The 26911-nt window shown below is 45.7% G+C and overlaps 1 protein-coding gene across 2 annotated transcripts in view; it reads left to right on the forward strand.

Annotated features, from left to right (window-relative positions):
- The first annotated feature begins 1 nt into the window (after position 1).
- Positions 2-26911, forward strand: part of AFTPH (aftiphilin) — a 63346-nt gene continuing 36436 nt past the window's right edge. Inside the window, exon 1 of one of the 2 annotated variants that reach the window (XM_077282517.1) lies at positions 2-363. The gene's annotated coding sequence lies outside the window, so the exon portion shown is untranslated. The remainder of the gene's footprint in view (positions 364-26911) is intronic. The other variant, XM_077282518.1, reaches the window with a different exon arrangement.

The raw sequence follows: 26911 nt of genomic DNA on the forward strand, positions 1-26911 counted from the left end.
CACCTGAAGATGACGTCAGAGAGTCGTAGGACGGGACGTAGCAACTGGCAGGAGAGGCTGACAGCTCGCACTCTTCCGCCCTTCTTTGCTGCTCCACTTCCGTCTTCGCCTGCGCAGCGATTCAGCGTCTCCTCCTGGACGCGTTGGATGACGGGAAGGCGGATCCAGGAGGAGGCGGAGGTGGAGGCTGAGTGCTGCTGCTGCTGCTGGTGTTGTTGCCGCTTCCTGGGTTCGGGGTTATCTGGAGGACTGGCAGGTGGAGCTGGAGACTAGAGCATTACCGAGTGGTGGAGAGTCGCGACTGTACCGGGGACAGACATGAGCGCCAAGTCCGAGCTGTGCGGCCCCGGAGAAGGGGGCAAGGTGAGATCCGGCTGTTTACATCTGTGACTCCGCGTACACAACATGGCAGCTCTGACAACTTCTGCCCGTCACTTCCTCCGGTGTTCTCCCCGGACTGACTGCTGAGCTCCGGGTCTAGTGCTGCTGCTGGGGCTCCAGGAAGGAAATGTAAAGGGATCGTACAGGACTAGAAAAGCAGCGCCACCCCTGTCTTCAGGTTGTGTGGGGTACTGCAGCTCCAATGCCGAGCCCTGGCTCCAGTGTCAGGGGCCTCCAGGAACTCCATAGCGCTACTCATCGCTCTACTGCTCTGACCGCTCCGTGTGCTACCCTGCCATGTCACCTGCCAGGGAAATCTGTTCCTCCCTGCGCCGTTTCCTCCCTGCGCCGTTTCCTCCCTGCGCCGGTCCCACCCTGCGCCGGTCCCACCCTGCGCCGTTTCCTCCCTGCGCCGGTCCCACCCTGCGCCGGTCCCACCCTGCGCCGTTTCCTCCCTGCGCCGTTTCCTCCCTGCGCCGTTTCCTCCCTGCGCCGGTCCCACCCTGCGCCGGTCCCACCCTGCGCCGGTCCCACCCTGCGCCGGTCCCACCCTGCGCCGGTCCCACCCTGCGCCGTTTCCTCCCTGCGCCGGTCCCACCCTGCGCCGTTTCCTCCCTGCGCCGTCTCTCCGTCTTCTGGCATGGAGAACCTCGGTGTGAAGGGGGTCAGTGTCCCATGCTGAACGCTGTGGTCTCCATCCAAGACAGTGATGATGACGTCTGTAAAGTGCTGCGGAATACCATGGCGCTATATAAACCATGCATAATAAATAACAGAATCCTGACGGCAGATTCCTGCTGCCCAATCCGTGGGTCAGAGATCGGCACCGTTACTCTATAGGGTTTCACAGACTGCTAAAAGCCTGACGGGGACTATGCAACTTTTTCAAGAGCCCCCATCCCCCCAACTGATGGGTCTTTCCCCAGACACACACGTTTAGGGAGAGACCTGTCAGTCTTTGGCGGTGGGGCAGGGACAAGCTACCAGGGACCGGCTTAGGACTGGTCATCCGGGACTCATTGTTCCAGAGTGATGTAGACCAGAACTAAGGGCTGATTGTTGACCCCTGAGCCGCAGGCTGCTGTCAGGTTCCCTCTCTGGGTACATGTGCCCTGGACTGTTCCCAGCAAAGAGAGCGGTAGACTTTATTGCAGAAATTCTGCATATTTGCCACAGATTTCACTTTCCACTGCAAAGAGATAACCTCCACTGTGGAAATCTACGGAATAATATGACATCTTCCTGATGTCAAATCCTCTGCGCTGATCATTTTGCTGCAGACTTGCTACAAAACATGTGGATAATATTTCCAAAAATCCCAGCCATTTTGTTGGGCCAGTAAGAGTATGGCCAAATAATGTGGGCAAAGCTCTGCGCACCTCTACGTGTCGTGTTTGCAGCACATGCATGGCTATGCTGCGTTGTTTTTTTTTTTGGGGGGGTAATGGAAGGCAGCCATTGTGTGCAGTCAACAGACATGATTGCTGGGGTCTCAGCAGAGGAGCGTCCCATTTAGGCCAAATTCAGACATCTGTGTACCACTGTCTGAGTGCCAGCTGTAATGTATAGACTGGCTGGGGGTCATAGACCTATATGAGGATGTCAGGAGACCCTCTGCCGGTCCATGCCTCGGCCTGTCATCGGGTCATGGACATCCTGAGTGAGGCTTTATAGCAGTAGTGTTGGTTTTCTGTTTGTATTTTGTGGAAAGTAAACACCTTCTGGAGTCACACTTGGGGTATGTGCACACAACATCTTTTAAACTTCAAGAAAATTAAATTGGACACGTTGGTGTGTTTTGTTTTTTGTTTTTTCCCCTAGAGAATTGTATATTTATTTAATTTTACGTCTTTTTGGTCATTACCTGTTTGCATTGTCTATTTCTGACTAACAGCGTTTTGTTTTGTTTTTCCCAAGCAGTTTTCCATTGTTTTTTTTTTTTTTTTAAACTGCTGTTTTTTTTGTTTTTTTTCTTCTCCATTTAACAATGAAGAATCAGCTAGCAGTTTCAAAAATGCTCAAAAAGATGGCCTGTCGTATTCCAGGTGTCATTTCAGCTTTCTCATTGACCTGTGTTGTAAAGTGTAGCGGGTCTCCTGAAGAATAATCCGCTCACTGCTTTTAACTGCTCGGCATCTTTGGAAACCTGATGCTGTTAAAAGACTCAAAAGCCCGAACATGTGCACATCAAGTGATTTTTCCATAGAAATGCAGACGTTCATTGTTTTGAGTGTCTGAGTGATGTCATGTGCACATACGCTTTTCAGATATAAACTAATAGGTGGATGCAAAATTGTGGCCTAATGTCAGTATTTCTATTATTTTTACTTCTTCTTGGATCCACATCTTATTTTGGCACAAAAAAAAAATCCTGCCACAAAATCTGCATGTGGGACTCCAGCCTGATGGTGTAGATGTGGCATCAGATGGAGGAGAGGGCCCAGGGCCACCGAAGGAATTGTCCACCACTCCTATGTCAGTATTCACAGCGTCAAGTGTAACTACAGCCCTGGATATTCTTACATTCTTATTTTTGGGTAAGGCATGGTGGTGTCTAGCAACAGGTTCTGTGCACTGTAGGTTGCCTGCTGGTTGGTACCTATTCTGGTTCACATGATTGCAAGACACCAACCCTTTTTTTTTTTTTTTTTGAACCACTTATAAGTTTAGCTCAAAAACTTCCTGTGTGACTCCATGGAGGATTTCTCAGTAAACACACGGCACAGAGCTACCGTAAATTATAAGCTTTCCTTCTCTGTGATGAAGATAAGCACACGGTGCACTCATGGCCACAATATGCTGAGAACCGCAACATCTGTGTGAATGTAGCCTTAGCACTACATGGCTATATACCAGTCAGAACTATATGGAAAGATTTTAGTTTTATGCCCCTGAACGTAATTTGTAGCCATCCACTCACTTCTCTGAGTTATGGGAGATGCCTTTTAGGGTACATCTTGCAGGAAAGTCCATGCTGGACCCTTATACTGCATATCTCCTGCAATCCCAGTAATTGGAGCATGGACAGATGTAAGGTCCGGTGTATGTGATAACGGTGCACCATATCATTCCCATACGCAACCCCTTAATTTTTGCCGGTGATAATAATTTTCACACGTTTTTAATATTATTTCCTACTTTCCAGTTTACTTGCTTAGATGTTTGAATAGAAAATCATATTGACGTCTGATCTGGCAATTTGCATGTCGTATGTGTCCTGTGATCTGTTTTATGTCCTTGAGCCCAAATCTCCTGCTTTATTATCCTCTCCAGTGGCATCCATGCACCGTGCAGGGTAGTGCCTGTTCTGGTGCTTGCCTCCCTGTACTACGACCATATTACGTTCTTCCTTCCAGATCATGCTAGATTCTGAAAAAGACTTTTCATTGGCGTCCTTCAGCCGATCTCCCATGGTGAATCCTGAGGACATCGTTACTTTAATTGGCTTTCGCACCTAGATATAGAGCTCCAGTAACACAGTACATGTGCAGCGTTTCTTCCTGTGCCAACATTTGGTGCCATAGATCTGATCACACTGTGTCGCTGGCACAGGCAGCTCTGTACAGGCAGTTTGCTTACTTCTGTACTTTTCTATTGGCATATCTCACTTAGCGGATTAATTTTGGGGTATTTAATGCCTTAGAAAGAACTTTATGTGAAATCCTTAGCAGCAGAATTACCACAGCAGTGACATGTGGCAGTCTTTACACTTCTCGTGGTAAATATTTAGAGAAAAGAGGATACATTGTAATGCAATATAACACAAGAAGCAATGCAGTATTTCTTCCTTTCATCTGTTATGTGTCTGAGCCCCCGCTCCTGGTGTCTGCTCCGTGCATCTCTGGGAGGGAGTTACTTTTGGCTCAGGGGGAGAGGTGCGACTAGCAGGTGGCACCTGATCCTTCCTTCTGAAATATTCACCAGGCTTGTAATTTTCCAGAGCGAGACACTGGAAAGCAAATACAAGATCTCGATCGGTCGGATTCCAGGCAGAAGTGTCCAGGCTTCTGTCTATGAGCTGTAATTATTTCATTATAGAGGGGATTTTTTTAGGCTGCACTATAAGGGGATTATTTCTATGATGGTGTTTTACTCTCAGGGTCATGCAGAATTTTTTGCATGTAGATTTCAGCAGCTCCGAAAATGGCCGACAAATTGCTCTTGGGCCTCATTCAGATGTCCTCATTCAGATGTCTGTGTTGCATACACTTGTTGTATCTGTTTTTCTTTTGTTCTGTTTTTTCACAGATACAACATGTAACCTTTTATAATTCATGCTGCTGTTCACATGTCCTTGTTTTCCACAGATCATGTGTTTGTGCAAAACACACACACACCTTTTTTTTTTTTTTTTTTTTCCCAGCAGCACAGAAGGCAAGGGCCAATACAATGGGTCTGTGAAAAATATGTACAGCACAGCATTATGGAATTACTGTCCGTGCTTAACATTGTAAAGTATAGGTGAAGCGTTTATTTATCCACCAGTGAAAACCACACTGATGGCGAGAGCGGACACGCGGCTGGCGCACTGATGGCGAGAGCGGACATGCGGCTGGCGCACTGATGGCGAGAGCGGACATGCGGCTGGCGCACTGATGGCGAGAGCGGACACGCGGCTGGCGCACTGATGGCGAGAGCGGACACGCGGCTGGCGCACTGATGGCGAGAGCGGACACGCGGCTGGCGCACTGATGGCGAGAGCAGACACAGACATTTATTTTTGCAAATGTTTGTCTCTAGCCACACAGAAAACTCCCCTGCCTTGGGTCAATACTCATGTGAACTCCCTTCATTTGAACCTACAAATCCACACTGAGGGTCAGCCTTGTACTCTACAACATATTGCCCCACAAATACATAACACATTTATCCTCATGAAATATTTACTGTGCAAATAAGTCCTCGAGGGTTTGTTCACATGATTTAATTTGCCTTCAGATTCTGCCTGGTACCTGTCTGAAAAAGCGTAAAACAAAAAAACGAAACTACAAAGAATAAACATAAAGCACGGCGATGTGAAAACGACATTGCTGTGCACATGTTCCTTCTTTGTCATTTCTTTTAAATGCTTCAGGTTTCAAAAGCCAGGAAGTGGTTGTCAGAAGTAGGCTGTTCATATTCATAAAAGAAGATGCTTTAAGAAAAACACCACATGCATTTTCCTGAAACATCTTCATTTTGGAATATTCGGCTGTTACACCAGCATCTAATAGGTGACGTGTGCATGTACCCTTAGGGTATGTGCCCATGATCCAGAGATGCTGCGTCCAAAGCGCTGCTAGTTCCGGATCTGGGCTCCCGGTCTTATGGTTTTCAGAAAACTCACATCAGCCAGGTTTTCCCTCACTGAAGATTAATGATCACAGGCAAACCGTACAGCAGTTTTGGAGCCGGTGGACTGTCATATTCTTGTGTTCACCACTGGACAGGTAATCATTGATGGAAGTAAACAGCTGTAGGTGGCATATTTTCTTTAGAGAGACCTTTTCACTTTTTTTTTTTTCTTTTTGTTTAAACTCCTCTTGAGTACCTCTTCTAATTGCCAGAGCGCCATTGATTCTGGAACAATATTTATTTTCTTTTTTCTGTGCCCCTCCGTTCCCAACTTATTCTTTCTGTTAATGATGTAAATTTTATATTCTCAACCAACTGGGCAAAACCCCAAAAAATGAGCTGGAACATGGGTTGATATAAGTGCAACGTGTACAGTACAGTCCAAGAGTTTGGACACACCTTCTCATTTAAAGATTTTTCTGTATTTTCATGACTATGAAAATTGTACATTCACACTGAAGACATCAAAACTATGAATTAAAACATGTGGAATTATATACTTAACAAAAAAATGTGAAACAACTGAAAATATGTCTTATATTCTAGATTCTTCAAAGTAGCCACCTTTTGCTTTGATGACTGTTTTGCACACTCTTGGCATTCTCTTGATGAGCTTCAAGAGGTAGTCACTGGAAATGGTCTTCCAACAATCTTTAAGGAGTTTCCAGAGATGCTTAGCACTTGTTGGCCCTTTTGTCTTCACTCTGCGGTTCGTCTCACCCCAAACCATCTCGATAGGGTTCAGGTCTGGTGACTGTGGAGGCGAGGTCATCTGGCGTAGCACCCCATCACTCTCCTTCTTGGTCAAATAGCCCTTACACAGCCTGGAGGTGTGTTTGGGGTCATTGTCCTGTGAAAAATAAATGATGGGCCAACTAAACGCAAACGATGGAATAGCATGCCGCTGCAAGCTGATGTGGTAGCCATGCTGGTTCTGTATGCCTTCAATTTTGAATAAATCCCCAACAGTGTCACCAGCAAAGCACCCCCACACCATCACACCTCCTCGTCCATGCTTCACGGTGGGAACCAGGCATGTAGAGTCCATCCGTTCACCTTTTCTGCGTCGCACAAAGACACGGTGGTTGGACTCATCAGACCAAAGCACAGATTTCCACTGGTCTAATGTCCATTCCTTGCGTTCTTTAGCCCAAGCAAGTCTCTTCTGCTTGTTGCCTGTCCTTAGTGGTTTCCTAGCAGCTATTTTACCATGAAGGCCTGCTGCACAAAGTCTTCTCTTAAGGGCTTGTTTCCACTTGCAAGAAACACGTCCGTGTCTCGCATTTGAAAACCAAGCTCTGGCGCCGGCACTCCAGAGCGGAGCGTGCGGCCGCATAGCAACACAGGGAGCTGCACGCTCCACTCCCAAGTGCCGGTGCCAGAGCTTGGTTTTCACATGCGAGACACGGATGTGTTTCTCGCAAGTGGAAACAAGCCCTAACAGTTGTTGTAGAGATGTCTGCTGCTAAAACTCTGTGTGGCATTGACCTGGTGTCTAATCTGAGCTGCTGTTAACCTGCTTTTTCTGAGGCTGGTAACTCGGATAAACTTATCCTCAGAAGCAGAGGTGACTCTTGGTCTTCCTTTCCTGGGGTGGTCCTTATGTGAGCCAGTTTCTTTGTAGCGCTTGATGGTTTTTGCAACTGCACTTGGGGACACTTTCAAAGTTTTCCCACTTTTTCTGACTGACCTTCATTTCTTAAAGTAATGATGGCCACTCGTTTTTCTTTACTTAGCTGCTTTTTTCTTGCCATAATACAAATTCTAACAGTCTATTCAGTAGGACTATCAGCTGTGTATCCACCAGACTTCTGCACAACACAACTGCTGGTCCCAACCCCATTTATAAGACAAGAAATCCTACTTATTAAACCTGACAGGGCACACCTGTGAAGTGAAAATCATTCCCGGTGACTACCTCTTGAAGCTCATCAAGAGTGTGCAAAGCAGTCATCAAAGCAAAAGGTGGCTACTTTGAAGAACCTAAAATATAAAACATAATTTCAGTTGTTTCACACTTTTTTGTTAAGTATATAATTCCACATGTGTTAATTCATAGTTTTGATGCCTTCAGTGTGAATGTACAATTTTCATAGTCATGAAAATACAGAAAAATCTTTAAATGAGAAGGTGTGTCCAAACTTTTGGTCTGTACTGTAGGTGCATATTCTCACTGTGGCATTAACAAACATAACCTAAGATAAAACAACGTGAGCAAATACCCTGCAGAAAGTAAATAGTAATAGTACGTGTAAATAACATGGGGTACTTTGTTGATGCTGTTTTGATAAAAAAAAAAAAGAGTAAAAGCCATCCCACCGCAACAAGGTGACCCAATCGGGATAGTCACGTCTCAAGTAATAATCCCCTCTGTGCCAGGAGGCCGCAATAGACGAGGGCATAGCAGGACCCAGACATGATTGCTCAGACACCTGCTCATGGAAAGCTATATACACTAAATGCACAGCCCTAAAAGAGATAGTCATGCCCCTGTATGTACAAATAACTAAAGCAAACACAAAGAAATGGTCTAAGACTTTAGTTTTGTTGATATTAGTGGTGAAGGAATACACAAGGCTGATATTATTACACTTTCCAATGACCACATACAGTGTGGAAAATAAATATTTCATATACTGCCGAGCTGTCTTTTATACAGGTAATGAGTGGCGAGTAAGAGGCTTCTCAAAGAAAAACTAACAGGTCTGTAAGAGCCAGAATTCTTGCTGGTTAGTAGGTGGTCAAATACTTATTTCACGCAATAAAATGCAATTTAATTGTATGTAAATACAGTGCCATGAGAAAGTATTCGCCCCCCTGGAACTTTTCAACCTTTTCCCACCCACATATCTTGCTTCAAACATACACCATGTTCCAAATTATTATGCAAATGAAATTTTTCTCAGATTTTCCTAAATGGTCGGTGCAAATGACAGTCAGTCTAATAAAAGTCATCACCTGTTAACTATACATCGAATTTTATTGAACAAAACCTCCCAATGATAACAGTATAATCTCCAAAATGAATAAAAACTCAGAATGCACTGTTCCAAATTATTAGGCACAGTAGAATTTCTAAACATTTGATATGTTGTAAAGAACTGAAAATGCTCATTTGTGGAATTTGCAGCATTAGGAGGTCACGTTCACTGAACAAAAAAGCTATTTAACTCCAAAACATCCTAACAGGCCAAGTTACATGTTAAGGCTACTTTCACACTAGCGTCGTACACTGCACGTCGCTATGCGACGTTGTAGCGCACCGACGCATAGTGTGGAAGTGCCGCACAACAGGGGCCGCAGATGCTGTTTTTCCACGCATCCGCCGCCCCATTCTGAGCTCCAGGGAGGAGGGCGCGGAGTTCCGGCCGCGCATGCGCGGTCAGAATTGCTGCACACAACGCACAAAAAAAGTTACATGTAACGTTTTTTTGTGCCGACGGTCCGACGCAACCGTCGCACGACGGTTGCGACGTGTGGCAATGCGTCGCACTGCGGCGCTAATTCACGTCTATGGAGGAAAAAACGCATCCTGCAAGCACTTTTGCAGGATGCGTTTTTTCTACAGAAGAACGCATAGCGACGTGCAGTGCACGACGCTAGTGTGAAAGTAGCCTAACATAGGACACCTTCTTTGATATCACCTTCACAATTCTTGTATCCATTGAACTTGTGAGTTTTTGGAGAGTTTCTGCTTGTATTTCTTTGCATGAAGTCAGAATTGCCTCCCAGAGCTGTTGTTTTGATGTGAAGCGCCTCCCACCCTTATAGATCTTTTGCTAGATGATTCTCCAAAGGTTCTCTATAGGGTTGAGGTCAGGGGAAGATGGTGGCCACACCATAAGTTTATCTCCTTTTATGCCCATAGCAGCCAATGACTCAGAGGTATTCTTTGCAGCATGAGATGGTGCATTGTCAGCATGAAGATGATTTTGCTCCTGAAGGCACGTTTCTGCTTTTTATACCATGGAAGAAAGTTGTCAGTCAGAATCTCTATTTACTTTGCAGAGGTCATTTTCACACCTTCAGGAACCTTAAAGGGCACTACCAGCTGTTTCCCCATGATTGCGGCCCAAAACATGACTCCTCCACCTCCTTGCTGATGTCGCAGCCTTGTTGGGACATGGTGGCCATCCACCAACCATTCACTACTCCATTCATCTGGACCATCCAGGGTTGCTCGACACTCATCAGTAAACAAGACTATTTGAAAATTAGTCTTCGTGTATGTCTGGGCCCACTGCAACCGTTTCTGCTTGTGAACACTGTTTAGGGGTGGCCGAATAGTAGGTTTATGCACCACAGCAAGCAATTTGGAACACAGTGTAAAGATACCAAATGTAAATTTTTGGTGAAGAATCAACAAGTGGAACACAATTGTGAAGTTGAACAACATTTATTGGTTATTTTATATTTTTGTGGAAAATCAAAAACTGAGAAGTGAAGCGTGCAATATTATTTGGCCCCTTTAACTTAATACTTAGTTGCGCCACCTTTTGCTGCGATTACAGCTGCAAGTCGCTTGGGGTATGTCTCTATCAGTTTGGTACATCGAGAGACTGAAATTCTCGCCCATTCTTCCATGGCAAACAGCTCGAGCTCAGTGAGGTTTGATGGAGATCGTTTGTGAACAGCAGGTTTCAGGTCTTTCCACAGATTCTCGATTGGATTGGGGTCTGGACTTTGACTTGGCCATTCTAACACCTAGATACGTTTATTTGTGAACCATTCCATTGTAGATTTTGCTTTATGTTTGGGATCATTGTCTTGTTGGAAGACAAATCTCCGTCCCAGTCTCAGGTGTTTTGCAGACTCCAACAGGTTTTCTTCAACAATGGTTCTGTATTTGGCTCCATCCATCATTTTTATCCATCTTCCCTGTCCCTGCTGAAAAAAAGCAGGCCCAAACCATGATGCTGCCACCACCATGTTTGACAGTGGGGGATGGTGGATTCAGAGTGATGAGCTGTGTTGCCTTTACGCCAAACATATCGTTTGGCATTGTTTCCAAAAAGTTCGATTTTGGTTTCATCTGACCAGAGAACCTTCTTCCACATGTTTGGTGGGTCTCCCAGGTGGCTTGTTGCAAACTTTATACGACACTTTTTATGGATATCTTTGAGAAATGGCTTTCTTCTTGCCACTCTTCCATAAAGGCCAGATTTTGCAGTGTACGACTGATTGTTGTCCTATGGACAGACTGTCCCACCTCAGCTGTAGATCTCTGCAGTTCATCCAGAGTGATCATGGGCCTCTTAGAACGCTCTGGTGCGCTCCCATCTATAGACTATACTGCCAAAGGCCAAAATGATCTATTGGGATCCCAGTCACTTTTGCCCACACCTATGACATTTTTGATGTGGACTTGGCACATTCATTGATTTACTAAGGATGTCCGCCACTTTTCTTTTTTACCGATACTTGATACTTGCTTTCTAGGGTAACATTACTGTAATATACCATTCTTAGGAACATTTATTATACTATGTGCCTTTTATTTATGATGCACCCCTTTTAATTCCCTGTTATCAGTGCCGTTCCAGGGTGGGGATACATTTCCTTTCTCTGTTCTGTATTAGGGTTTCTTTATAGAAGAAATGAGGATTTATAAAATGACATTAAACTATTGATTTGTACTTTGAGCCAAGATTACAGTCCAGAAATCCGAGTAGCGGATCCAGCGCTGTGACCGCCGCTGCCCTTTATTTCTGCAGTTTTGTACGTCTCCGAGGAGGTCGGATATGTAAACAGAACAGTCGGTGAATTGTCCTTGTAGCCGCCCCGTCATTCTCAGGCTTCACCTGCCCGTGTAATGGAGGTAGACGAGGGCGCCTGCTTCTGTCGCTCATGTCGTTGGGCTTGTTTATTTCTTATCAGCTGGAATGATGGGAGTTGTAGTTCTGCTGCAGAGTATTTACTCTTTAGCGCAGTGTAGGTGGCTTTCTACGTATGGCTCCTGATGGTGAATGAGACTGATAAAAAATGCAATGGATTATATTCCTGTCCTGTAACTGAGCACCTGGGAGACTCTTGTGACGTGATGGAAAATCCTCTGGCCTTTGTTTTGTAGTGTGCTGACATAAATGAGGCAGGGAGGCTGCAGATGGCGAACCACTAAACTCCTGCTTCAGCGGTGTTCAGACCGGTGTCCTGGGTCAGGAGCAGTACTCCTGCGCTGCACTCCACCTGCACTCATGTAGTAAAATATGTGGCTTTACCTCATTTATCAAAGCCGCTGTGCACATGAAGATTGCGGTATCTGCTAAAGATGGCTTTCCTTTATCAGACTGGTGGGTCCGACTGCTGAGACCCTCATTTATGCTGGAAATGAAGGGCTGGCAGGGTTGCATTGGACCGTGGTGGCATTTCCTAGTCATCTGTCTTCATGTGTCATGAGATGGTTGTGGGGGTGCATGTTGGCCCACGGGGTGGGGATACATGTCGGTCCCATCCCATAGGTTTTCGAGACTTGGTTCGCAGTAAATGACTTCAACAGGAGTTCCGAACAACGTCATCTGTTCTTACAGTCCGTAGTCGAACCCTTGACCGCTTATGATTTAACCCCTTCCTGAGATACGATGTACCAGTATGTCCATTGTGTAGTGCGGGTGTACTTAGCCGCCTCTATCAGTACGTTTAACTATTTAACTGTCGCTGTCAATCTGATAGCACAATTTAAGTAGTGCAATCCTGGTGCGGTGCTCATCACCCCCCACCCGTGACGCAATTGTGGGGCGTTGATGGGTTTTCCATGGCTGCCTGCTGAAGGTTCCCATTGCCGCCATGAGATACCCAGTACAAGCAATTAGGTAAAATTTTTTTTACAAATATTAAAAACTTTCTACCAAATTTTAAACCGTCTCTTTTCCCAATGCAAAAATAAAAAAGTCCACTCTACCAAGATATAAAATTATTTAATTAATAAGGTAAGTGAAGAAAAATCGTAATCGCAGAGATGTGTTTTTTGCACAAAATAAAGTTAAAAGGGATCAAAACTTAATTTGTTTCTCCCCCCCCCCCCAAAAAAAAAAAAAAAAAAAAAAATTATACCAATGAAAACATCGTCTCCAAACGAAAGTTTTCACACAGCACTATGGACCGAAAAATAAGTTACAGAGCTCAGGATATAGCAACACAAACTTTTTGTTTAATTTTTTTTCTTTTCTTTTTTTTTTTTTTAAACCAGCAATAGAAATTACCATATATACTCAAGTATATGCCGAGACCCCTAATTTTGCCGCAAAAAACTGGGAAAACTTAATGACTCGAATATAAGCCTAGGGTGGATAATGCAGCAGCTACTGGTAAATTTCAAAAATAAAAATAGATACCAATAAAAGTAAAATTAATTGAGACATCAGTAGGTTAATTGTTTTTGAATATCCATATTGAATCAGGAGCCCCATATAATGCTCCATACAGTTCACGATGGGCCCCATAAGATGCTCCATATTAAAATATGCCTCATACAATGCTGCACAAATGTTGATTATGGCCCCATAAGATGCTCCATACAGACGTTTGCCCCATATGATGTTGCTGCGATTAAAAAAAAAAATATGACATACTCACCTCTCAGGCCCCGGCACTTGCTATATTCACCTGTTCACTGTTCCACTGATGGGCGCCGCTGTGTCTTCCCCGTCCTCCGCACTGACGTTCAGGCAAAGGGTGGCGCACACTAATCGCGTCATTGCGCTTCTGACCTGAGCGTCACTGCAGAGGACAGGGAAGACACAGCGGCTGCAGTCGGTGGAACGGGGAACAGGTGAATATCGTGCACTGCGTTGAACTCACCTGCTCCTGGCGCGGTGCAGTCCCTGGTTCTCCGGCGCCGGCAGCTTCTACCTGTATTGAGCGGTCACATGGTACCGCTTATTACAGTAATGAATATGCGGCTCCACCCCTATGGGAGTGGAGTCGGGTCCATCTTCATTACTGTAATGAGCGGTACATGTGACCGCTCAATACAGGAAGAAGCTGCTGGAACCAGGGATGTGCAGGGACCGTGCCAGGAGCAGGTGAGTATTATTAGACAGCTCCGCTCCCCCTCCCCTACTGACCCCTGGGAATAACTCGAGTATAAGCCGAGAGGGGCAATTTCAGCCTAAGAAAATAGGCTGAAATTCTCGGCTTATACTCGAGTATATATGGTAGCTGTATTCGTACCGATCTTCAGTATTTCACCCCAGCTCCTTTTTCTCTAGTCACCTTCCACGACGGCATATGGAGGTTGCCTCTTTGCCCTAATGGGGAACAGGAAATGGAGAGGTTAAAAGGCCCTCCCACCTCCCTCTCACCAGTGTCTTTTCCTGTTCCCCATGGGACGGGAGAGGTTTACTTCGTATGCAGTGGTGGCCGGTAACTACTGCATCTCACAAGCGTCGGCTTGTGTATAACCGGGCAGCATGGGGTCGTATCTTACCTCCCCGCCTATGCTGCTCCCGTCGCACCGCGCTGCGGTGTCCTCGGGACCTGTGCCTAGCCTTCCCGCGCCCCCGTGAGGGCAAAGCAGGCTAGTGTTCCCAACCGGAGTCCTCCTGGAGCTCTCCGGTCTCCTTCCCCTCCAAACATGCCGCTGGCAACCCGGAAGTGGTCGCGCGCATCACTTCCGGTCCTTTCTGCGCTCCCTGGAGGCACTTCCGCCGGCGGCGTCTCGTGCAGGACGGCGTCCTCCACGCCTGGACCATGGAGGGGAGGAGGAGGTGTATCCACATCGCTGGGGGCAGGTGCATACCGCTGTGTATAAAACCTGCCAGAAAACGTCGCAGGTAAGACCGTTCCTATCATGGAGAGCAGTACCTGCCCTGCGCTTGCAGAGCCCAGCGCTGCCCCTGCCACAGTAAGTGCCGCAGGGACAGGGGTCCTTAGATAGTAACTTTGGGGTATCCTTGGTCACTCTCTCTCTCCCCTCTCATTGCAGGGAGAAAGGTCTACCCCCAAAACTACCGTTAAAAAGAAGTGTGCCATCTGTAATATTAAGCTGCCACCTTCATGGGAGAAAAAACTCTGCAGGACCTGTACTGACAAAGTTGTCAGGGCAGAGCAACCTTCTTTACTAGAGGAAATCCGATCCCTGGTCAAGCAAGAGGTGCAATCCTCCCTAGCAGCCTTTACCCCTCCACCCCCTCCGCCACCCCCTCCGCCACCCTCTCCAGCCAAAAAAAGGAAGATCCAGGAAGAGGATTCTGAATCTGAGTCAGACCTCTCTTATGCCTCATCCTCAGGTCGTCAGGAGGAATCTGCATCCTCTATTACATCGGAGGCCAGAAAATATCTCTTTTCTTCAGACTGGGTTGAGGACTTAGTAGCTGCAGTACGCAGTACTATGGGGCTGGAGGAGGAGCCGGAACCCCAGTCCATACAGGACCAGATGTTTGGTGGCATAACTAAGGGTAAACGGGTGGGGTTTCCAATCCACCAGAATATCTCTGATATGATTGACCAAGAGTGGGAATTACCTGAAAAACGCCTCAGTACTCCATCCGAGATGAAGCGTAGATTCCCCTTAGAAGGCGAATTGACCAAATGGGATGTCCCTAAAGTTGACTCTCAAGTAGCAAGAGTGGCTAAAAGAACGGCTCTTCCATTCGAAGACTCGTCACAATTAAAGGATCCGATGGACAGGAAGATAGAGAGTCTATTAAAGAAATCATGGGAGACCTCCTCGGTAGCCCTCAAAGCTAATATCGCATCAACATGCGTGGCTAGAGCTCTATTCCGCTGGATAGGTGAACTGGAATCTCACATATCCCAGGGCACTTCAAGAGCTGAATTATTAGACTCCCTTCCTAGTCTCCTTAGAGCCACGGGTTTCCTAGCAGATTCTTCGATGGAAACTATCAGAATTGCTGCAAGGTCGTTAGTACAAACTAACTCGGCCAGAAGGGCGCTGTGGTTAAAAATGTGGTCTGGTGATATCACCTCTAAGGCCAAATTATGCGCCATACCGTTTAAAGGTAACTACGTTTTCGGGCCTTCTCTTGACGACATCTTGGAGAAAGCTACTGATAAAAAGAAAGCCCTCCCAGAACAAAAAACTCCCAAAAAGAAGTTTTTTCGTCCCTTTCAGGCCCAAACCTCTCAGAGAGGAAAAGGCAAGTCCGGGAGGTGGAGTTACCCGAAGGGAGGAGGGAGAAACATCCTTATCCCTCAACAACAACAACAGCAATCTCAACAGGAAAAACAGTGACTCCGATCCGGTGGGGGGGAGACTTTCAAATTTTTACTCCCAGTGGCAAAACATCACCTCTTGCCCCTGGATCCTCAATGTCATCAAAGAGGGTCTCCTAATAGAATTCATTTCCTCCCCCCCACGGGGTCTAAAAGTCACCTCCCTACCTTCCCTGAAAGATCAATCCAATCTGGAGTCCGGTCTCAGGACCCTAAAGATGTCGGGTGCGATATCCCAAATACCAGAATGGGAGAGGGATCGGGGGCATTACTCTCGCCTATTCCTGGTTCCCAAACCATCGGGCGAGTCCCGTGTTATTATAAATCTAAAGAATCTCAATCGGCATATCAAGTACCGAAGATTCAAGATGGAATCAGTGAAGAATGCCATTCCCTTGATAGGTCCACACTCCTTCATGGCCACTCTCGATCTGAAAGATGCCTACTTTCACATCCCCATTCACCCAAGACATCGCCATTACCTCAAATTTGCTGTACAGAGAGGACATCTGATAGAGCATTATCAATTCAACGTCCTCCCATTTGGAATCTCCTCTGCTCCAAGGGTATTTTCCAAAATAATGGGGGAAGTAGTCTCCTTTATCCGGAGGCAAGGCGTCTGTATAGTGCCGTATCTAGACGACCTTCTGTTAATAGCGCCTACCAAACAGGGCCTGGAATCTCATGTATCCAAGACTCTCGAAATCCTGACATCTCTTGGGTGGGTGCCGAATCTGGAAAAATCTCACCTACGACCCTCCAAATGCAGGAAATTCCTGGGAGTCCTCCTGGACTCTACAAGACAAATGTCCTTCCTCCCATCAGAACACCGTCTAACCCTTTTATCAAAGGTCAAAACGTTCAGGGACACCAGATCTCCTACAATCAGAGAAGGCATGTCTCTTGTAGGCTCGATGACAGCCTGCATTCAATCGGTACCATGGGCCCAGGCCCATTCCAGAATTCTTCAGGCACATATCCTGCAGAATTGGGACGGCCTTCCCAGTTCTTTGAACAAAAGACTGTACACGCCAGGCCGTGTCAAAGCCTCCCTGGCATGGTGGATGTCCCCAAAAAATTTACAAAAAGGGGTCAGCTGGACGCAAGTCCCACTGACCACAGTTACAACAGATGCCAGCCAGAGAGGCTGGGGGGCCATGATAGATCACACCCCTTTCCAAGGTCTCTGGGACCAGTCAACAAGCAAGAAATCTTCCAACTACAGAGAGCTAAAAGCTGTAGAAGAAGCCCTACTAGTAGGAGGTCATCTGATCAAGGGACATCACGTTCGGATATATTCGGACAATGTGACCACGGTGGCCCACATCAGACATCAGGGCAGTTCAAAAAACAATTGCCTGAAAAATATATCTGCCCGACTATGCTCCTGGGCAGAAAGACATCTCTTATCTCTGACAGCGGTTCACCTGAAAGGCTCGTCCAACATTCAGGCAGACTATCTAAGTCGCTAGGACATACATCCGGGGGAATGGTGCCTGAGCAACCGAGGTTTCGAGATGCTGGTGAACAAATGGGGTCTCCCAGAAATCGACCTCTTTGCATCCAGCCGAAATGCAAAAGTCGAAGCATTCTTCTCTCTGAACCCCAGGGACGGCTCCAAAGGTGTGGATGCACTGGTCCAGAAGTGGAATTTCCGGCTGGCTTATGCGTTTCCACCAATCCCAATACTGGCGAAAGTCTTACAGAAAGTGCGAGAAGAACAAACGCCTACCATATTGGTAGCTCCGCTGTGGCCCAAGAGGAGTTGGTACAACCTGATAGTGGACCTTCAGGTGGATGGGCCGTTCCACTTTCCGATAGAAGAAGACCTTCTTTCTCAGGGACCAATCCATCTCCTAGATGCCCACAAGTGGAATCTGGCGGCATGGCTACTGAAGCCCAAATATTAAGAGCCAGAGGACTATCAGATGCAGTGGTTTCCACACTTCAAAAATCTAGGAAACCGGTAACCATTGCAATATATAATAAAATCTGGAAGAAATTTTCATCCTTTTGTCTTCCTGAGGTGCCAGATCCCTTCAACCCGAACATTTCAAAAATTCTAGATTTTTTACAAAAGGGCTTAGAAATAGGCCTCAGACCTAGCACCTTAAAAGTCCAGGTGTCCGCCCTCAGCTCAATATTTGATCAAGATCTGGCAAATCATCGCTGGGTAAAAAGATTCATGATATCGGCTTCCAGAATGAATCCAAAGAAGCAAATAACAGTACCACTGTGGGATCTCAACCTGGTGTTACAGGGGCTCACGGGTCCCCCCTTTGAACCATTATCCTCCTGCTCCCAGAAAAATCTAATCTATAAAACAATTTTTCTAGTGGCTATTACATCAGCAAGGAGGGTGGGAGAATTGCAAGCCCTCTCAATAAGAGAGCCATACCTGTCCATCCGAGATGACTCTATAATACTACGCCTAGACCCTTCTTTTCTTCCAAAAGTCGTATCAGATTTCCATCGCTCCCAGGAAATTATTCTACCTTCTTTTTGCCAAAATCCTGCAAATCCAAAGGAAGAGAAATTCCATATGCTGGACGTCAGGCGCGTTGTCTTATTTTACTTAGAACAAACCAGTTCTTACAGAATCGACCACAATCTATTTGTCCATCCATCAGGACAAAACAAAGGAAAAAAGGTAGCCAAAAGTACTATTGCCAACTGGATTAAGAGAGCAATAGCAGAAGCATACCTGGCTCAGGACAAAACTCCTCCAGTAGGAATCAAGGCTCATTCCACTAGATCAACCTCAGTCTCCTGGGCAGAAAGAGCAGGTGCATCAGCAGAGCAAATCTGCAGGGCAGCCACATGGTCTTCATTGCATACTTTCTCCAGACATTACAGACTGGATATAATGCCCAACAAAGATTTAGTCTTCGGCCGGAAAGTACTCCAGGCCGTTGTCCCTCCCTAGCGCCAAATTAGTTGGTATTCCTCCATATGCCGTCGTGGAAGGTGACTAGAGAAAATAGAATTATTCTTACCGTTAATTCGGTTTCTAGGAACCTTCCACGACGGCGCTAGTTCCCTCCCTATACTCCTGGATTTAATTCTGGGATTCAAGGTAAACCGGTGCTATGGTTTTCAGTTATAAGTCACTGGTGAGAGGGAGGTGGGAGGGCCTTTTAACCTCTCCATTTCCTGTTCCCCATTAGGGCAAAGAGGCAACCTCCATATGCCGTCGTGGAAGGTTCCTAGAAACCGAATTAACGGTAAGAATAATTCTATTTTCACTACGTTATATGGGAAATCGAATGGTGTTATTCAAAACTACAATTCACCCCACCAAAATCCAAACCCTCCTTATGGATATGTTGACAGAAGAATGAAAAAAGAAAAAGAAAAAAAAAAGTTATGGCCCTGATTCACCAAAGTGTTTTCACAAGTTTTCTGGCATAAAATACCTAGAAATGTCCCCAAATGTTTGTGCAACTCGAAGTTTGCTGAATAAATGTTGCGAGTTTTGGTAGATTTACAGCAGTCCTGGCCAGCTTCGCCAGAGTGGGCAGTTCTTTCGGTGTAGCGAGATTCGCCTTATAAAATTAACGTCATGTTAAATTCCGCCAGAAATATGCTCCAGTCCCTGAGTGGAGTAACATTTCTGGTGGAGGAGGAGTACTACTCTACGACTCTTAATGACTTAGTTGCACGCAGCCGTAGGGACTCGAAGATATTATTCGACACTCGGTTAGCACCTGAGCATGCTCAGATAACACCTTACGCGAACATGTTCGCTCATCACTGGTATTAATAATGTTTTTATATTGGTCTTTTGCTTTTTATAATAAAAATATCACCCGGCTGAATATTTGCACCGTGTACTTTAAGGAGAGAGGGATCGGGGCCGTCGAGGAGGCTTCCCGCGGCTACATACTCTCTGCACATTGAGCAGCTGTGTCTGACTTGCTGCAGCCCTTACCCTGAACTCGTGGTGTTAATCTATGGGGAATATGGCTGAGCCACCGCCGCTCTGAAGCCGCACTGCTTTCTTGTCCTACAAATAATGTAAAATCCATCGAGTACAGCACAAGCGGGAGAGTTATCTAACTGAGCTGATCGCGTCCTCTGTGGTTTGTTTCACTGTCATTTCAACTGAGGATAAAAAGCTGTAAAAATGAGGCAACGCTTCCACTTTATTTTTTATCACTTGTGCATTGGACGTAGGGATTTCTTTCCTGCAGTGTATGGGGATTGTGAGGACGAGTTGTTGAAAACTGCCTGCGCCTCCATTATTCATACCTATGAAAACTTTATTTTATTTGAAAGGGTATTCCTACAATCAAACATCATCTCCAGTCCATAGGCTAAGGGGTCAGTTACTAATCTCTGGGGTCTGATTCCTAGTACCCTCCACGATCAGTAAGTTATTCCCTTTGCTGAGTGATCAGTAAGGCTCTCGAGACCCCGACCCCCATCAATAAAGCTACCGAAACAAGCTGAAATATGGGTATAAAAGTTTATTTAATCTTAAAAGTCTTTGACGCAACTACATTTCACCATTTTACTTTCCTGCCATCTGAGTTAATGCTTGAAATTGAAATTTTTTCTAAATATATTTATCTACTTATCTTGCCCCATTCTCTATGTCTGGGTAGCTATCGTGACCCCCGCTGTCTGCTTTTCCCTGACTTTCTGTGACATTACATCTGATTGCTTCTGCTTCCAGCCTACCTTGTTGGGTGGAACGTTTCAGCTATGGCTCTCGAGAGGCTGTCCCAACGGAGTGCGCATTTATGGACCTAAACTGCACCGGTAGAGTCCACCCCTCATGTGATGCCAGTCTGACTTTCCATCCAAAGCTGGAGGCCGGAACGTGAAATCAATGGACAGAACGTCGCAGGAAGCCATGAAGAAATGGAGAAAAATAAGTGTATTTTAAAAAATAAATGTACATTAGTTTAGAGGGTGAACGAGGCAAAATGGTGAAAAGTGGTGAACAACCACTTTAAAAAACCACCTGTCTAGCTATTTTTTCCTTGACTGAAACGAAGAAAACTGGTGAAATGAGGGGATGTTTGATTCCCTATTTCCCAGGGTATACCTTTCGGGTTTCAGTCTGGGTGTAAAGAGGTGTAATCAGATTATAGATAGTATTGTGACTCAATGGTTGGTGCATCAGGTCCTGGGGTCAAAACTGGCCAACTACAACATCAACAGGGAGTATGCTCTTGTGTCTTCCCCAGAAATCACACAGAATTGGTGGATGTGTTTATTTCTAGGAGAGGTGAATAATGTAGCCGGCATAACATACTCATGATTGAGAGACACGATGCCTTTTGAAGGAGCTGTCCCACTATGGACGTCCTAGAAGTGATCCATTATTTTCATCAGATCATGGAGCCACAAGAAAAAGCATCTCTTACTCTTGAGGGCCCAATGTTATCATTGCTCTTCTGTGTGTAGGAACGGATCTTTATCAGATGAACGTCCATATGCTCTCTAATAAAGCCTATAGATAGGGATTGTCAAAGATTGGGGCTTACCGCTAAGGGAGCCACTCATAGCCACAGCAAAGAGCTGTATACAAGCACTGCCTCCTGATTTCGTGGCATCGGGCCGTCCATTTATTGCATGGAGGGCAGTTTATTTGAACAATGATGCATCTTCTGTACAGTGACTGTGATACACCCCATAAAGCTTTCTGTCTGACCACTCTACTTTTTCTGTAGCATTTCACTTGTTACTTGCATGTTTTGTGCAAACTTTTTCTGCACTAAGCTGAGAAAGAGGAAAATTTTCCCACCGCTCCATAGGTTATGGTGAGTGAGACAGATCTAGATATCACACCCATATACCTCTGTTGTACAGACGTAGATTTGGCACTTTTCTTTACCAGGTTTACAGTGATGCCTTTTTGAGGGAAGCATTACGATCAGGGGTAGATGTGTGGCTGTTAGTTGTGGCGAGAAGTTTTTGAGACCAACACAAATTTTGCTTTTCGTAGTTTGCTGCTCCAGTGTTCTCGGATCTATTAGTCAGTTTTTTCTATGGTTAGTGAAGTACAATTAGAAACATTCCATAATACTTTTTTTTTTTTTTTTAATTGTACAGATACATCAAGTTTATGCAAAGACTCAATATTTTCAGGCAGGATGGAGACCATGTCATGAGGCAAAAGTGATGACAAAATGGCTTAGTAAACAAAACATTGAAATTTTGGGTCCATGGCCAGGAAACGCCCCAGATCTCAAGCCCATTGAGAACCTGTGGTCAATCCTTAAAAAGCAAGTAGACAAATTAAAAATGCAGAACTTGTGATTTTTTTAGGAATGGGTAGTCATCTCTAGATGCCAAGGGGAATTACAGAAGTCTTAAGGTCAACTTTGTAAATTTTGACTCTTTGCGTAAACTTGATGTATTTGCCAGTAAAAGTTTTAAAACTTACGAAATGCTGATAATTATTTTTCAATAACAAAAGAAACCTCATACTAAAAGATCTAAAAAGGCTCAAGCAGAAAACTGTGAAAACCAAAATGTGTGTCAGTCTCAATACTTTAGTCCATGACCATACACTATAGCGCAGCATGCTTCTCTGAGCCACCACCTTTCTGAAGGACGTCAATGGCAGACTAAGTGAAATCTTCACTTCCCTTTTTAGGATCTTTTTTCAAAGTGTATAAAAAAAATATCAACAGTGAGACCAAGTGGATGTGATGACGGGCAGATCTGACACGGGCAGCCATGTATCCTTCTATGATGGGATATAAAACTTTCACTGCTTGCCATCATCATAGATGGTCTTAAAGGGAACCTGTCACCCCCCCAAAATCGAAGGTGAGCTAAGCCCACTGGCATCAGGGGCTTATCTACAGCATTCTGTAGATAAGCCCTGATGTATCCTGAAAGATTAGAAAAAGAGGTTAGATTATACTCACCCAGGGGCGGTCCCGCTGCGGTCCGGTCCGATGGGTGTTGCGGTCCGGTCCAGCGCCTCCCATCTTCTTGTCTTCACTCTGCGGCTCTGGCGCAGGCGTAGTTTGTCTGCCCTGGGAAAGGTCAGAGAGGGCTGGTGCCTGTGCAGTACTTTGCTCTGCCCTCAACAGGGCAGATAAGTACGCTGGAGCCGCAGCATGAAGACAAGAAGAGGACGTCATCGTAAGAAGATGGGAGGACCCGGACTGGACCGCAACACCCATCGGATCGCCCGCCCAGGTGAGTATAATCTAACCTCTTTTTCTCATCTTTCAGAATACATTGGGGGCTTATCTACAGCATTCCAGAATGCTGTAGATAAGCCCCTGATGCTGGTGGGCTTAGCTCAACTTCGATTTTGGGGGTGACAGGTTCCCTTTAAGTTATGACCTTGTGTATACTCAAATGAAAAGAATCTAGTGAAACCTTATTTTTCTTTCCTGTACATGGGCCACCCTGCTAACAAAAAAATGGAGCTCTGACCATTTGAAAAGTGTCAGATGGATGACTCCACAGTGACTTCCCACAGAATTTTCTGGTGGGTATACTAGTCATTTGTGTCTCAGGAAAAGCTCCAACATAATTATTTATTATACTTTGCTTATATAGCGTCATCATATCCCACAGCACTCTTATCATTGCTGTCCCCATTGGGGCTCACAATCTGGATTCCCTATCAGTATGTCTTTGGAGTGTGGGAGGAAACCGGAGAACCTGGAGGAAGCCCACACAAACACGGGGAGAACATACAAACTCCTGGTTTGTCCAGAAACCTCGAGAGGTGAATGCTGATGATGGTATGTATACACATACCTGTCGACATACGTGCACAATACTTACCGATCAGGTACGTGTAGATGTGACGTCAAGGTCACCCCCGATGTGGAAGTGAGCAGTGTTTGATAAGTCATGTTGTTCAGCCAATACATCTTTTTCTAAAAGGACCTAAAAAATAAATAAAAATTTGATCCCTCGTTACTCCTGTTCCTGTCCCCATTGGTCTCTGCTTCCTGGACTTTTTTTGAAATGCTGGAATTGACTAGAAATGTCATTTCTAGTGTGCCGAGACAAGGAAAATGAGCAAAGTACAGTTGGGAAATCTGAGCATCATGACATCGATCAAGGTGAGTATCAAGTCTCTAAATTCTGCGCAATCTAAGGATTCTTTTTTTCTTTACCTGCTGCACTGCCCCTCTAATCTGACACCTGAGCTCTAATTCTGACATTACACACGGTGTCTATAGGGGAACATTTGAGGTATCAGAAGTTTCTGTAAAGTTTGCCGACCGCCCTTTGCGCTCACGGTACAGATCTTTCCTCTGTACCTGGTGTGTAATAATACAGTCCTTCAGTCTCGGGACCATTCATCAGGTAACTTAATCGTTTTTCCAATCCCTCCTTTGTCCGGTGAGTGCCCTGTGATGGGCCCTGCACAGTCCGTCTGGCCGGTTTTGTCAGCGCTGCCTCTTTGTAATGTCTTCAGCACAGTGGCAGGCCGGGAACACTTGCTTTGTCTGCAGAGCTGGAGAGTACGTGCCTTTTTGTTCGGCTGGAGCTTTATTTGTTGCTGTGAATGCCTGGTGAAGGCTAAAGTCTGGACCAAAAAACAACCAATCCCCTGCACAGCAAAGTACCAGCATCTTGGCGCTTGCAGGATGGATGTAGTCATCTGACGTGGCGCCATTACTCTCTAACTTCCAGCTCTATTGTCCTGACGTAAACTAAGGTGTACTGACATTATAATCAGATATTCCAGGTCTTCACTTATCGTCCCTTATGTGCATTGGTAATTCCAGACTATTGGAATAACAGATGTTATTTTCATCCATCTAATATTGTAAGCACTTCCTCTTAGCTGGCCCAGGCTTATAGGGTTTGATATATGGAGCACAGGAATGTCTTCTAAGCTTCAATAGTTTAGGCCCCAGATGTGAAGGTTGATATGGGTGTACTTAACCCCTTTCTGGCTGATGTTAAATTTCATTATCTGCTGCAGATAGTTAAAGGGGTTTTCCCATGGACAAGTACATTTTATTCAATAGATCTTTGTATAATAATTTCCACAATTGGATGTGTTAAATGAAAATGTTCAGGACAGAACGGTCGGCGGGCGCTGACCAGGACAGAACGATCGGCGGGCACTGATCAGGACAGAACGGTCGGCGGGCGCTGATCAGGACAGAACGGTCGGCGGGCGCTGATCAGGACAGAACGGTCGGCGGGCGCTGATCAGGACAGAACGGTCGGCTTGTGCTGATCAGGACGGAACGGTCGGCTTGTGCTGATCAGGACGGAACAGTCGGCTTGTGCTGATCAGGACGGAACGGTCGGCTTGTGCTGATCAGGACGGAACGGTCGGCTTGTGCTGATCAGGACGGAACGGTCGGCTTGTGCTGATCAGGACGGAACGGTCGGCTTGTGCTGATCAGGACGGAACGGTCGGCTTGTGCTGATCAGGACGGAACGGTCGGCGGGTGCTGATCAGGACGGAACGGTCGGCGGGCGCTGATCAGGACAGAACGGTCGGCGGGCGCTGATTAGGACAGAACGGTCGGCGGGCGCTGATCAGGACAGAACGGTCGGCGGGCGCTGATCAGGACAGAACGGTCGGCGGGCGCTGACCAGGACAGCTGCAGCTGCTCTGACGGAGTAGAGAAGACTGCAGTAGGTAGATGTGCACTTTCTTTTTTTAATTTTCTTCACCAAACTGCAGCTCATAAGAAGGGGTTGTCCAGTATTGTTCACACTGTTTTACATGTTTTTTAAAGTGTACTCATGAAAGTTATCCCGTATCCACAGGGAGTACTGACCGCTGGCCCTTCTCTTAAATCCCAAGAGCAGTGGATGGAGCAGTGGTCGAGCATACACATCTGCTTTATTCTTTCTCTATAAGACTGCCCTTTCTGTCATTCTCGGGAAAGGCTGTCCCATAGAGAATGAATGGAATGAAGGTGAGCATGCTCGACCCCACTCCATTCCGAGCGGGCATCCCAGCAGTCCAGTGGTTATCCCCGATTTATACTTGGTACAAGCCCTTTATCACAGGAGGCACCAGGACACACACGATAGATTGATGTCCACAGCAAGAGGTGGAAAAAGAAATCTGAAAGGACCTTTCAAGAGGTGCAAAGTCCTGGTGTGAACAGAATGGATGTAGTCTCGTTGCCCCAAACAGATTAGATTGACGAGATCTGCAGACATTGGAGGAGCTTTACTATCTGGTTCATGCCTAGCACCACATTTTGTTTTAACCCTTGCTCAATGAGAGGCGGTAGCGCCTAGAGGAAAGGGCTGTGGCTTGTCGGGAATTGGGGAGGGGGTCTTTTAAAATGTGTAATTTTCCAGGTTGAAGAAAAAATAAAAGCTTTTAATCTGATGTGTAAAAACAAATGTGTAATGTTACCAAGACAAAGAAAAAATAACCTATTGTAAGACGAATATGTCTGAGTGTTCCAGTCCCCCTCTGACTATAGAATTCTGCCGCCAGTAATCACTCGTAGATTATTTTCTCCACCTACACGCACTACTTTGTGGAGGAGATGATTTGTTCAGTTTGATATGAGCAGAATCCCATTCATCCCCATCTCCATAATAGCCTGTGTTGTCTGCCTTCTTGTCTGTGCAATGTTATGGGTTCATCTGCTCATAGACATCATCCACAGATCCAGCTTCTTCTTTTTTTCCCCCCTAAGGGCCTTTTCACATTTCATTTGGGCACCAGTTCAGTGACCCCCATCAGGGCTTACGTTAATACCCCTCGCATAAATAGATTCCTCAGTCCTGATGAGATTGGTGTACTTACCTTGAAAATCAACATTGAGTGACTGCAGGTTTTATCCCAAGTCTGGACAACCTCTTTAATTTATGTAATGGAAAGCTGATAGATGTCTGATCAGTCACCATCAAGATTGCCAAAACCCTGCTACTTACAGATATTTTTGTGAATAAATCTTATGTCTGGGTTTTCCATTAAAGCACCAAGAAGGTTCCATGGTTTCCATGATGAACCTGTTTTTCCTGTTTTTGCACAGTCAAATGCACCATATGTTGTTACCAAAATGGTTATTATTTTTTTTTTCATTGGCTACCAGACATTCAT

This window comes from Ranitomeya variabilis, chromosome 2, assembly GCF_051348905.1.
Source record: "Ranitomeya variabilis isolate aRanVar5 chromosome 2, aRanVar5.hap1, whole genome shotgun sequence".
NCBI classification, from domain to species: Eukaryota; Metazoa; Chordata; class Amphibia; order Anura; family Dendrobatidae; genus Ranitomeya; species Ranitomeya variabilis.